This window comes from Passer domesticus, chromosome 2 (assembly GCF_036417665.1).
Source record: "Passer domesticus isolate bPasDom1 chromosome 2, bPasDom1.hap1, whole genome shotgun sequence".
NCBI lineage: Eukaryota > Metazoa > Chordata > Aves > Passeriformes > Passeridae > Passer > Passer domesticus.
Window position 1 is genome coordinate 111,611,538 of NC_087475.1, and position 14,414 is coordinate 111,625,951.

Consider the following 14,414-nt stretch of genomic DNA (forward strand, 5'->3'; position numbering starts at 1 on the left):
CTCAGCACTTGGACTTATTAAACTTCTAATTGGACTCTGCCCATCCATCCAACTGATCCAGGTCTCTCTGCAGAGTCCTCCTACCTTCCAACAGATTGACACATGATCCCAGCTTAGTGTCATCTGCAAATTCACCAACCATAGACTCAATCCGCTCATCCATGCCATCAATGAAGACATTGAGCAGAGCAGGCCCCAGCACAGAGCCCTGAGGACACCCCTGGTGCCTGGCCCCAGCTGGGTGCAGCACTGCTCACCAGCACTCTCCGGGCCCGGCCATCCAGCCAGCTCCTGACCCAGCACAGAGGGCCCTCTCCAAGCCGTGGGCTGCAGCTTTTCCAGGAGTGTGCTGTGGGAGACAGTGTCAAAGGCCTTGCTGAAGTCCAGGTACACAACACCCACAGCCTTTCCTGCATCCACCAGGTGGGTCACCTGGTCATAAAAGGAGATCAGGTTGGTCAAACACGACTTACCCCTCCCAAACCCATGGTGGCTGGGTCTGACACCCTGGCCATCCTGTAAGTTCTGTGTGATGGCACTCAGTACAAACTGTTCCATAACCTTACCGGGTACTGAGCTCAGACTCACTGGCCTGTAATTACCAGGATCCTCCTTCCCACTGTGTGAATAGGTGTCACATTGGCCAGCTTCCAGTCATCTGGAACCTCACCAGTGAGCCAGGACTGTTGGTAAATGATGGAGAGCGGCTTTGCAGGCTCATGTGCCAGCTCCCTCATCACCCTGGGATGGATCTCATCTGGGCCCATGGATTTATGAACATCCAAGTGGCTCAGCAGTTCTCTGACTGCCTCCTCTTGAATAATGGCAGGACCATTCTGTTCCCTGATATCATCGAGCAACCCAGGAGGACAATTGTCCTGAAGGCAAGTCTTCTCACTAAAGACTAAGACAAAGAAAGCCTTAAGCACCTCTGCCTTCTCCTCATCTGCAGTTACCAAGTTACCTCCTGCATCCAGTAGAGAACAGAGGTTGGTCTTACCCTTCCTCTTACCGTCCTGTTAACATATTTGTAAAAACAGTTTTTATTATTCTTTACAAAAGTTGCCAAATTAAGTTTGAACTGAGCTTTGGCCTCCCTAATTTTTTCCTACATGCCCTAGCAACCCCCTTAAAAACTTCCTGAGAGACCTGACCCTCCTTCCAAAGATGATACATCCTCTTTTTATTCCTAAGTTCCTCCAAATCCTACTTGCCCATCCAGGATGGACATTTGTCTCACTGACTCATCTTTTGGCACACAGGGACAGTCTGTTCCTGTGCCCTCAAGACCTCTGTTTTGATTGCCACCCACCTTTCCTGACCTCCTTTGTTTTTAAGGGCTGCTTCCTGAAGGAACTCTCTGAATAATTCTCCTGAATAGGCTAAAGTCTGCCCTCTGGAAGTCCAGTGTAAGAGTCTTATTGATGTTCCTCCTGATTTCACCAAATATTGAGAACTCCATAATTTCATGATCACTGTGCTCCAGAGGGTCTCTAACCACCACATCTCCCACCAGCCCATCCCTATTTGCAAACAACTGGTCCAACATAGTCCCTCCCCTGGCAGGCTCACTCATCAGCTGTGACAAAAAGTTGTCTTCAACACACTGTAAAAATTTCCTGGACTGCCGCTTCTCTGCCGTATTAAGTTCTCAGCAGATGTCTGGTAGGTTAAAGTCACCTACAAGGACAAAGGCTGATGATCCTGAAACATTCTCTAGCTGCTTACAGAATGAGTTGTCCACTTCTTGTTCCTGGTTGGGTGGATGATAACAGACTCTTGGTAGGATATCAGCCTTTTTAGCCTTCCCCTTAATTCTTACCCATAGGCACCATCATCATTAGTTTTCAATACCTATGGCGTCTCAGTCCTCCCTAACATAAAGGGCCACCCCTCCACGTCTTCCCCCTCTCTTGTCTCTTCTGAAGAACTTGTAGCCATCCAGTGGAGTGGTCCAGCCATGTGAGTCATCTCACCACATTTCCGTGATGGCAACTACATCACAGCTCTGCTGTTGCACCATGGCCTCCAGCTCTCGTTTGTTACCTAGCTCTGTGCATCAGTGTACATGAACCTCAGCTGGGCTGCTGATTTCACCCCTGACTCAGGCTTACCACCCTTGGGCCTGCTTCCAGACAGCCCAGCTGCATCTCCTTCCCCCTTCAAATCTAGTTTAAAGCCCTCTCAACAAGTTCTGCTTGTTCATGAGCTAAAATCCCTCTGCTCCTAACAGAGAGATGGAGCCCATCCAGTTCCAGCAGGCCAGGTGCCATAAAAGTTGTCCCATAATTGAAGAATCCAAAATTCTGCTGATGACACCAACCCTTGAGCCACTTGTTGTTTTTTTGGTTTTTTTTAATGTGAGGACTCCAAGCTTATTTTTTCTTACAATAACCATAGAAAGCACTGCATGATTAAGGTTTTTCCAGTAATTAGAAAGCTGCATGGTATTGCAAAAGTGTTTTACATGCACACTTTGCCAAACCAATATAGGCTGTTCACAGTTGCCAACAAATTCCCCATGCAGCCATAAAGCTTTGTGTATCTGGGTTGTTCATCTCTCTGTTCAGGCTGCATCTTACTCCTTGGGGTCAGAAGGGAACATGGGATTCCACTGAAAAAGGAGGCTTCCAAGTGAGCACTCAAGAAAAGGTGTGCATTTTTGTGGCCATTGAGAGCTGCCTTTTTAGCCTGAAAATTATCTCACACCATCAGAAGCATGAAAAGCGGGAAAGAAATAGATTCAGATGGTTGATTGAAATATCCTCTGATGATTTTGGGAGAGATGTTTTCTAGCATTTACCAGTTTGATTTCTGATCTCCACTTTTGTGGGGTCCAAGTCAAGACTTGCAAGTGCTGTGGAGAAACCCTACATGCCACCTGATTACTCAGAAGGCTTCTCAATTGCTTCTGGAAGAGCTAGGTTAGCTTCCCTTTTGTCCCTTTCCCCTTTAAAGGACAGACAGAGGTTTGGGCAGCTCAGCCTACATGGGACAGGGACGTGAGCAGTGGCTGAGCCAGAGCCTGCCCTGCAGCAGGCAGCTTCCCTTCCCTGTACATTCTCCTGCCACAGCAGTGTGCCCTGCAATTTCCTGTGTTTGTCAAGCCCTGGGGGATTCTACAGAGGACTGTCGACCAGAAATATGGATTTCTTTTCCAGAAATGACACAAGTTATAAAGCCACAAACTCTGCTGCAATGCTTCCATTTCTGCTTCACAACCATATGACAACAAAGGTTAAGCTCACAGATTAAACATCACCAATTTTTTCTTCCATATGCTAGATTAGAAAATAGTGATGTGGAGTTTATAACATTTGATGGGAAATGTTTATTTATCCATAACAGCTGTGGGAATGGATTGTGATATTGGTGAGAATAATGTACCCAGATAAGAGGAGGAAATAACAATTGTAGGCATTTTCTAATCAGTGCACAAGCTGTGATCATACAGCTTTTACAAAAAATTGAAACCAGCAAAGCTGAAATGCATGTAAGACAAAGAAAATCACAGACAAGTTTAATTCAGTATCAAAGTTTCCTACTTGCAGCTAAAGATCTATTCAAGAGGCAAGTGCCTGTTGTCCTGCAGCCATTCTGCTGTAAACACCACAGCCAGCCAGGCTGACTGAAAAACTGTCTGCTCCAAGTACATTGTTCACTAAACACACCCCTGGTTTCATGTCATGACTGAAAGCATTTCAGTGATTACAGCTCCATGTTTCCAGATGAGATCACTGCTCTGGTGTTAAGGAAATACTCAGCTGGCACCTATAGCTGCTTTAGAATTAGACTGGAACTAAGCACTGTGTGTATGAATGAAAGCAGGACAAAGACTATTTGAAATGCTGAAAAGTAACAGGACAGCCTTGGTGGTTTTGGGCTGTTTGGGCTGTGTGTGGGAGATAAAGATTTTCAGGTAAAGAAAAAAAAAGAAATGTCATAAACACACACCTCCAAAGTCTGTAGAAGAAGAATTCAAGCCTTGACAGAATCTTCAAGCCTAGAAGACAGGGATAAAAAACAAAATTCCCAGAGATAATGACCAGAAATCTATCTGCTGTCCCAGAAAGAAGGGACTCTGGGGCACAATCTCCCACAGTGATGAGTTTGGGCCCACACCTTGTACCACTCTATTCTTTTTTAGTGTCTCACATCTATCAGAGACTCTGCCTTCCCAGATACTTGCCAGCCCTCTGAGTGCTCCTCTCTGTGTTTGGTATCTCTCATAACCCTCTGTTTTCTGGCTCTCTTTCCCCGTTCTCTGCACATCTGCTGACTGTTCCTGCTCCCACAGATGAGCAGGCTATCTCCAGGGGTTACCCAGGGACAACAAGCACTACATAACAATCTTACCATTGGCTCTTGATATCTGAGCAGCTGCTTGTCTGGGGATATGAATTTTTTTGTCTTCAGGACTGCCAAATTTGAGTCTTTCTCAGAGCACCACAAGTTCAAAAAACTTACACACACAAAAAGTAAACCTGGTAAGTGCATGGGACACATGAGAGTAATTTTTTCCTAGGAAAGATTCATAGTTCCTGTATTGGTCATAAACCCTGGTATTTCCTAGCACTGGCTGAAATGAGGGGTGGAATAGCACGGGTATGTCAGTAAAATGTTGCAGGTATAGCAGTGCTGCCTCTGGTGGGACAGGTTTGGCTCCAGCCACCACAGCCACTTCCGTGCCCACAGTGGGGTGACCCTCCCTGGTCCCCCAGGCAGGGGAGAAGTTCCTTTCTCCACAGAGGGTCACTGCAGACTGCTGCCCTCCAGCTGAGGTGCTGCAGGGCTCCTCCCAGCCTGGCTGTCTTTGACTGTGCCATAAGGAGGGACATGCTGTGACATCCCACTGCTGTGCTGTGGGAGCTCTTCACTAACATCTGAGACCATATCCCCTGTCCAGCCCATCCAGAGCTGGGCTTAGCTGGAGCTCTTAGTGCTTCCCTATTTTAACCCAAGTTGTGCTGGCTGGTGAAATTCCTATATTATAGAGTGGTCACTCTCCTTTTGAAGTCAATTCCTTTTATCAGAGAACCACAAAATCATGAAATTACAGAATGGTTACTGCTGGAAGGGACTTCTGCAGGTCGTCTAGTCCAACCCCCCTGCTAAAGCAGGTTTATCTAGAGCAGGTTGCCCAGGATTGCATCCAGACAGTTCTTGAATATCTCCAGTGAGGGAGAATCCACAACCTCTCTGGACAACCTGTTCCAGTGCTCGGCCACCTGCACAGGAAGGAAGTTTTTCATCATGTTCAGGTGGAACTTCCTGTGTTTCAGTTTGTGCCCATTGTCCCTTGTCCTGTCACCAGGCACCACTGACCATCCTCTTGCCACCAGCCCTGAAGATACCCGTATGCATTGATGTGGTTCCCTCTCAGCTGTCTCTTTTTCAGGCTAAACAGGCCCAGCTCCCTCAGCTGTTTCTCTGAAGAGAGATGCTCCAGTCTCCTAATCTTCCTCTGCTGGACCCTCTTCAGTAATTCCTTGTCTTCCTTGAACTCAGGAGCCCAGAACTGGACACAGCAACCCAGATGGGGCAGGGCAGACTGGGGGGGAGGGATTACTTATATTCTTTAAAACATCCAAGTCACTTCAAAGAACAACCTCTGCAGGACTTTAGCTATTCCTGGAGTTCCATGGTCCAGCAGAGGCTACACTGCCATGAGGAAGATTGCTCCATGGCTTTGCCACAAAAGCCAGTTATGTGGGGTGTAATCTCTGACTCCTCTTTGACTTTCCAGTTGTGTTCACTTACATGTTCTTTGCTTCCTAGGAGGGAAAAGGCTTCCTAGGCTAGGAAAATGCCAGGAGAGCAAAAGTTTGATGTATCAGCTGATGATTTAGAGATCAGTGCCCTGCTCTGGAGAGGAGTTTTTCTTACTGAAAAACTACAAAGAGACTCAGCTTCCTAATGCAAAGCTCATAACAGCTCATACTTGGGCAATAAGCAGGTGACACTTGTAAGAGCTGAACTTCTCCTGTTCCCTGCAAGGGAGAAGGCTGGAAACATGGGACATGTGTCCAGAATATTGGTTTCTGCTGTGACACTGTGCTCCATTTTGCTGTCTCATCCCATAGAGAGCCAGTCACTTGTTTATGGATCTCTGCTTTCTGAAGTTATTCCATTAAGTGTTCATAACCTTCTGACAGAGTTATAGAATAGTTTGAGTTGGAAGGAACCTTTCCACTTGTCTGGGCAACCAGTGCCAGCATCTCACTATCCTCCTCACAAAAAATTTCTTTCTTATATCTAACCTAAATAGACCCTCTTTTAGTTTAAAACCATTAGCCCATTTTCCCATCAACAAGCCCTACTAGAAAGACTGTCTCCATCTTCAGCCACCTCATTTTTCTTTGCAGTACAGTTAGGTAGTGTGACACCACAGAGTGATTAAAAATAAACATTTAAGTCTTATGGATTTGAAGATTGTAACCAATTCTATGAGTGCTTGGGGCTTACAGCACTCTGCTGTGATAAGAAAAAATATATAAAAATTTTCTTATCAGTAATTTCCACAAAGCTGTGCAACAGAGCAGGTGGGGTTTGCACCTAGAGCTTTGCCTTGACTAACCTGCCTTTGTACCTTGAAGTTTTCTCTGCAGTCTTGTCTGTCTCTCTGTCTCAGGCTACCTGATAATACTGCTTCTCCAAGGGGAGCCAAATGCACTGCCTCTACCAACTATAGCCTGGGGGGGAAGACACTATCAGCAGCAGAAAGCTGTGTGGATCAAAACCAAGAGAAACACTAATGAATAAATGGGAGTGTTGGCAAGGCAGTCTGTAACACTGATGCCAGCTGGGAGAAATGGCTGGCTGGCTTTGCCCAGCTAGAAGAGACAAAATGCTTGAGAGGTGTAGCTCCATTTCACAGAACCACCTCATACTCATTACACTGGAATCAGTTTGTGCTAATACAACATTAGCAGAAACTGAAGAGTCCTCCATGATACAGCAGCTTCAGTTCCTGCAACCCCTCCAACAACACAATTAACAGAGGGAGCAGACCCAGCAAGATCCTCTTCCAATGCCACTGCCATTACAGATGCTACACAATTTGTCTTAGAAATGTCTAAGTGCATGGTGATTTGGAGTAAGAGTTTAGGAGTGTAGCTCAGATAGCATTAAATTGTTATAGCAGGCCCTGATTTAGGCATAAATTGATAAAAGGGACTGAAGTCTCCTTTTTACCTTCTGGAGCCAAAAGCAGCACCAGGACCCAAGGTCTGGCTCATGCTGCATGATGGGATAGAACTGGCCCTGCAGAGAGTCACTCTACTGAAAATGAAGGTATTTCAAAACCAATGTCAAATATTTGTAATTCCTGGGTTTAGGAGCTTGTCTTGCTTGTAGCTTGGAAGAGACAGTCAAAATTACTACTCCTGCCAGCTGCAAGTGAGCATGAGTGTGTTTGGTCACATGTAAGAAAAAGGAGCCAGTTGACAAGAGTTTCAACACTGAGAAGTCTTGGTTCATGTACCTCTTCAGACGGGAACAAGGAGCCCATTTTTGCACTGCTGCACTGGCCATCTGCTGTACCAACTCAAATGATCTTTACAGGCAGATTTGTGTGCAAGAAGAGGGTAAACAGCAGTTTGCCTAAACACAGGCATAATTATTCCAGCCACTCCTCAAGGTTCTTTTGAGTTTTCTTCTCCAGCAGTTATTTCTACCCACAGTCTCCACAACTGAGAGAGATCTGTTTGGTTTGCTCAGCTTCATTTGTAAAGAGAAAAATACAGAAAAAGCCACACAGGCAACCCTGAAAAGTAGCAAAATACATCTGAGCAAACTTCTGAAAGGCAACTCCAGAGTCAATGAATTTGGATCTAAAATGGATATTGAAAACATCCCTTTTACAAAGTACTTGCAGTGACTTGGAGTACAGCTTGTGCCATAATTTAAAGAGTTCCACAGACAAACAGCAATATAAGGTGATGCAAACAAAGTTATACATAGTGGAGAAATCACAAGTCCTAAGTATGCAAATGCATGGTAATAATCAAACTTGGTTTAAAAAGTAAAAAGCAGAAATACTTTGGTCTTAAGTACTCCAAGTTCCCAAACTCTTCAGAAAGCCCTTTATCAAAATGATAATATTTTTCATACCATGTCAAGTACTAAGTGTTATTAGGAGAGTAAAGTATGATTTATTGATGGAAAAGTTGAAACAAAATGGAACATATCCAGGGATGGAAAGTGTTTTTCTGAGGGTTATTCTGTTTTGAAATAAAAATAAAGAGGCTAAGATAATTTCAGGGTTTCTCTCATAGAGCAGGAAGCCATGAAGTACATTTACATTCTCTTAATTTTGCCTGGAAAATTCAAGTTTGGATATACATCTCCACTTGACACATCCAAGAGGGAGGGAGAGGAAAAAAAATCACGTAGTAAACTTAGAACCAAGCCGAACACTTAATCTCCCCTTTGTTTACCGACCCAGAAGCTGGGCTGCACTCCCCTTGCCCACGGGGCAGAACGCCCCGGCCGCCTGCCAGGGCCGAGCTCGCCTTTCCACACCACCGAAAGCGACCTCCGATTTAAACGTCCCGTCCGCGCTTTCCACCTCAGGAGAGCCCCCCCTGGAGCGAGGCAAACATGGAGTAGCCGTCCTTCCACCCGGCAATATCCCACATCCATCCCCCGCCCTGCCGGGGATCGGGGGCTCCGGGCTGCCCTTACCTGCGCCGCTCCCTCCCTCGCAGCCCCTTCTCCGCCTTCCTTCCTTCCTTCCTTCCTTCCTTGCTTCCCCCTCCTCGGGGGTCTCGCTGCCGGCCCGGGCAGGACCCAGCAGCGGCGGCCCCCGGGGATGCGCCGCGGCCGCTCCAGATGTTGGCGGCGCGGCCGCTCCAGATGTTGGCGGCGCGGCCGCTCCAGATGTTCCCCTGGCGGCCCCGCGGGGGGCGGGCGTTCTCCTCCCCGCCCGGCCGGGAAGGACCCAGAGCGCGGCCAAAGGGAAGGGGCTCGGGAAAAGAGAGGCTTCCGCGGGATCCGGCGCTGCCCGCCCCCTCTCCTGCCCCGCTTTCCAGGAAAAGCGGCCGGGAGCGGGCAGGGCTGGCGGCCGGGGATAGCTGCTCCCAGGAGCCCGGCAAGGCGAGGAAAAATAGAAAAAGTAGAGAGTCTTTCAGGCATACAAACCTTCCTTTGATCGCTGCATTTAACAGAGGCCTTTTTTTTACTTACACACACACCGACAGCCGTGGCTTTCTCCACGAAAATGAGCACCCGTGGCTGTAATTCCTGTAATTTAGCAGGAATTTATGGTACAGCGCTGAATCCAAAAGAAGAATGTCTAAAAATAAAATTTAAACAACGAAACCACGGCTTTATTTTCATCCTGTAGTAAACAAGTAAATAAGTGACATTACAGAACCGTTCACAGTGTAACGAAGGGCACCTCACACTGCATCACCTCACTTACAACCACCAGAAAGAACATCAATGAAAGCCTCAAATCCTTAATTGTGGAAAAAATCCTCCTTTGAGGTATTTGCCAGGAAGTTGTGATAATCGGGTTTTGAAGCTCTGTTTAAACTACACCAGAAGACTCCCTTGACCCTTTTCCACCCCTGTCAGCATCAAGATCTTGTGTCACCAGATTCCCCTGTGGCTGTGGGAATGACCAAGCCAAGGTGCTGCTCTCCCTACCAGTAAGTCACAACTTGAACTGAATTCTGCGACACTTCCCTCAAGTCCTCTAATTTAAGATTTCTACTTTCATGATCCAGAAACTTTTTTGTGGAAATTGGTGGGAGAAATCAACTCTATATAAGGATTAATACTTTTCACACTCATCTTCCCAGGAAGCTGCATCCACGCCTGCTCTTTAGCACAAAGTGACACTTTCACTCTTAGATAAATAGTACTCCAGCAAATACCCCTCAGCATGTGGCAAGCAGATGCCTTTGCAGGTTGGATGATGCAATGAGTACAGAGAAAAGGGCAATAATATTTCCCAGAAGGACCACCTCTCTGTAAACAGTGCTTCAAAAACCCAGCCTCTATGAAAGCTGCTTTCTGGTCTGAGTGACTTTTTCTGCATTTCTTTTTTCAGACAGCAGAATGTATTTTACAACACAACATTAATCCCTGCCTAATGAATATCCTTCTCTTGCAGGAGAGTTTTCATAGACTGAGCTTAATCAGTCAGTAATACTGATAATTGTAAAAACCTCTTCTATTTACCACTGTTTGATGCTTGTCTTGGCAGTGGAGCAACAATCGCTTCCTGGGATTCCTCATTTCCATCCACACTTAAATTGACTTAAAAGTCAATCTGAAATCTAACTGACAACCAATTGTAAAAAACTCCAACTGGCATCCCCGGGGCCCTGCACTTCTGCGAGTCCGTGTGCATCAAAGTAACCACAGAGAAGTGCATGTGTAAAATTTTCTACAAAACTGCTGGAGACTATAGAAATAACAAAACATCTTTTGTGATGTTTTTACCTAAGGTCAGCAAAAGGCTGACAGTTCTGCCACATTCAGTCCAGTTCAGACCTTCCTTCATTTTGACCTTACTCTTTTTGCCTTATTCCAAAGTTAGTCAGGAAATTAATTCAATACTCCTTTTGCAGACTTAGGATCCATGCCTGACACACAGGCAGGCAACTGAGCTCTTCTCTTGGTGGAGGAATGGAGCATCCACACAGAGCATTTGTTTGGTTTTTCCCTGCTGATATTGAGCATTGCATCTGAAGCAAGGAGCTAAAATGTTATTTCATAGCAAAGCCTAAATGATGTGAGATGAATTTGCAGTAGTGCTTGATCCACTTTCCACAGAGGTCAGCTTAATGAAACATCCCATGGTCAAATGCCTGTGGCTCCAAGACCCACAGGTTCATTACATTGCATTTAGTGTGGTGCTCAGTGCTTTTACTTCATCAGAATTATCACAAATACCAGGCACTAACATCAACCATGAAGACACAGAGCTGTGCCTTGATCCAAATAATTCATGAGCACGTTACAGACAAATTAGACTCTAGATGTTTTAGGATTATTGTAACATCTGCATTTTGGCCCAGAAGGCAAAACTGCACCAGGGGGCAGGTGAGCTGGTTTCAGCCTGGGCACTTGAGGGAACACTACTCTACAAATCCAGACATATTTCTGGGTGAAAACTGAAGTGAAATGTTGATCTACTCCCCTGAACACTTGGAATCCAAGGGCTGTTTGTATCTTTGTAGCACCACACCTAATTTATAGCTGAGGGAGTGAAGGCCCTCCCACCATATAAGTTAAAAGCAGGTTCAGGACCATCTGATGAAGGTGAATAGCCATGAGTCTATGGCTATTCACCTTCAGTCTAGGACCTGGTGGGATGCATCCCAGGCTCCTGAGGGGACTGGCTGATGTCGTTGCCAAGCCACTTCCCTTCATATTTGAAAAGTCACAGTGGTCAGGCGAAGTTCCCAGTGACTGGGAAAAAAGGGAAACATTGCTCCCATTTTCAAAAAGGGGAGAAAGGAAGATGTGAGGAATTCTTTACTCAGAATTCTTTACTGTGAGGGTGCTGAGGCACTGGCACACGTTGTCCAGAGAAGCTGTGGATGCCACATCCCTGGAAGTGTTCAAAGCCAGGCTGGACAGGGCCCTGATCAACCTGGTCTAGCAGAAGATGTCCCTGACCATGGCAGGGGGGTTGGAACTTGATGGTTTGTAAGGTTCCTTCCAACCCAAACCATTCTATGATTTTATGAAATGTACCATAGAAGTGTGGCTGATAAAATAATAGCTCTCTGGATAAAGTGCACAGAAAGCTAAACAAACAATTCTGGCCTTGCAAAGTTCATGCAACAATTGAATAAAGAGAAATACATGCATTTGCTATGATTTCAGAAAAAACCACAAACATTGACATTCTGGTTTTAATACGACTTCTAACACCAAAATAAGTAAAAAGTGAATTTGAATACAAAGACCCATATTGCAAAAGTCCATTCTTTGAAGTGCTATTAGGGATATTTGCTCTTGCATAGACTTTGAAGGTACACATTTCAATCTGTAAAGTTTAAAAATTATTCCAGGCTTAATCCCATCAATGGAGGGGGGGTGGGGGGGGTGGGAAGAGAAATATAGTTACATCATACATGACTTTTCTAAGTTTTTTATGTTAATAGTTATTAGCTATATTTATGTTGCCTGCTTTTTGGTTTTTTATGAGTAGCCTATAAGACCTTCATAAGAAACTTTCAAAAGGAATACTTTTTCTGAGTTTATATCCTGTCATTGCAATGTCTCAAGCCGATTTCTAGCATACAAAAATGTACACCCCCCCATGAAAGTCTTTCATCTAGAATAACAAAAACAATCGTGGTGATAAAAAGTCAGCAGAGTTCAGTTTAACACTATCTGCATGAACAGAGGAACTTCAGGAGAATTTCCTGAAACAATTATAATTCACAGGTAATTGGCTATGGTTCAAATTAATCAGAGTCCTTTGAACTAGTCTAGCAATTTGGCATGGAGAATCTAGTGTAATAAAGCCAGAAATGCCAGGAGTAGTAATAGTAAAAACTTTCTCCCCAGACATTCTTATCCCTTTATTATGATAATGAAGAATGGAGAAATCTGGGAAAAGCAGAAAGTCATTTGCAGGTTCCAAATGTTTTTCTTCTCAGAATTTCAGTTCTTGAAGCAAATATGTCTCAGCCCTGAGAGCTGTGCAGGTGAGATTGTCTGCAGTACTGTGCTGCTTTTGTGTACATGTTAAACCATGACACAAATGCATAAAAAAAGATTGAGCCCTGTCCCCACAGTTCCGAGCAAGAATCTTTACTTTTCCTTGTCTCATCTGGTATCAGCTAAATTAGAGAAAATATGATTTTAAAGCTGCAAATATCAACACAGAGCTCTGAAAGTCATCTCTGAGAATGTGGAATGGAACTTCTTTTTACTGTGCTCCAGCTCATGATGCAAGTTTTGTGTTAGAAAACAAGAAATTATTCATAATGATGAAAATGACCTGGCATTTTTTGATGAAAGACAGTCAGCAATAGAACAGTCAAACAAATTTACAAGATGTAACTTCTAAATAGCATCAGGCAGTGGAGAGCTCATCTGGTGTGCTCACTCTGGGTCAAATATCAAGCCAAGTCCTAGCTTATCTGGGACATGGAAACCTAAGGCAGAGAGCTGTGGGAAAATGGAATAATCTACTAACAGAAGAAAGAAATGACAGCTGAAAGAACTAGAAACTCTCGCTGCTTCTATCAATTTCCTTAGTCACATCTAGGTGAGATATCTACATGCCTGACTTATGGTTTCTTGTTTTTAGACACCTGGTAGGAGACATTTAGGTTATAGATTTATAGAAGCACCCAGCACTCAGGACGGTAAATGAAGTCTGCTGCATCAGTTAGTTAAATCATAAAGTATTCTGAACAGATGCCAGAGCCAATGGAGTATTCAAAGAAACTTCATCAAATTGTAACAAAAAGTTCCCAGTTCCCTGGAAATAGTAGCTTCTCACCTTTAGGCACACTGTGGTGATAAATAGTCAGAGGCTGCAGGGAAGCCACCCCAGAAAACCTCATGAAGAAGCTGTCAGCTCTGAAAGCAGCACGGTGTCTGGGTTAGGTGGTGATAAATGGGGCTTCTAGCCACACTTAGTCCAGAAAATGCAGAGACCAGCTTCATTCCCAGACGCTGTCCTGAGTTTACACTGAATGAGGCACTAGTCCTGTGGGAAAAATAGCATGCAGCCAAACAATTAAATCATGTCACATAATACACATTGTGTGGGGGAAGGGAAAAGGAGGCCAAACTATCCCTCCAAAAGCAGCCTTAGGTCTGGATTTGTCCAGCATTTTAGAGTTTAACTTTGTAAACCTAGGGGGGTTCTTTCCATATTTTAAAAAGTTGCAGTTTTATCTTCCTCATTGTTTTGTTAATTTTTGTTCTCTCAGTCTCTCTGGCTCAGTTGCTGACGTTCTGCACGTACCTCGGGTGAGTCAGGAGAGTTAGCTGGGAAAAGCCATCGGGGTGAACAACCCTCTGGACAGAGACACCAGGCAGAAAGAACAGGATGGGGAAACCAGCCAGTTAAGCAATGATATGAAAAACATCAGCTGTAGCTCAGCTTAGGGAGAAAGAAGGAAAAATGCTTTTTCAGCAGGAGAGGGAAAGTGAGAGCTGGAGTGCAGCTGTGGAAGGTGAGAGTGAAGTGATGAGGAGGTTGGAAATCCAATGTCACTGCATAGGCATTGCCTCCTGTGACCCCTCTCCCTTGGCCCTTCTGCAGCACTGCAGGAAAATGTCCTCCTGCTTGCCACGTGTGGTTGTTGTACCAGTCTTCATCCCACGGAACACCAGGGCCATAAAATCTTTGGTGCATAAAAACTCCCCCAATACACACATTTATTACGTACAGGGAAAAGAAAGAGCCATCTTTCTTTTGGAGGGACTCC

General features: G+C 45.0%; 1 protein-coding gene across 7 annotated transcripts in view; it reads right to left on the reverse strand.

The window, feature by feature from the left end:
• Nucleotides 1-13,770, reverse strand: part of TMEM45A (transmembrane protein 45A) — a 28,414-nt gene extending 14,644 nt beyond the window's left edge. The window contains exon 1 of one of the 7 annotated variants that reach the window (XR_010356866.1): nt 13,478-13,770. The gene's annotated coding sequence lies outside the window, so the exon portion shown is untranslated. Of the gene's footprint in view, nt 1-139; nt 270-566; nt 694-3,954; nt 3,990-8,685; nt 8,844-9,141; nt 9,233-13,477 lie in introns of those variants that run through there. The other 6 variants (XM_064410737.1, XM_064410742.1, XM_064410739.1 and 3 more) reach the window with 6 other exon arrangements.
• Between the last annotated feature and the right edge of the window lie 644 nt (nt 13,771-14,414).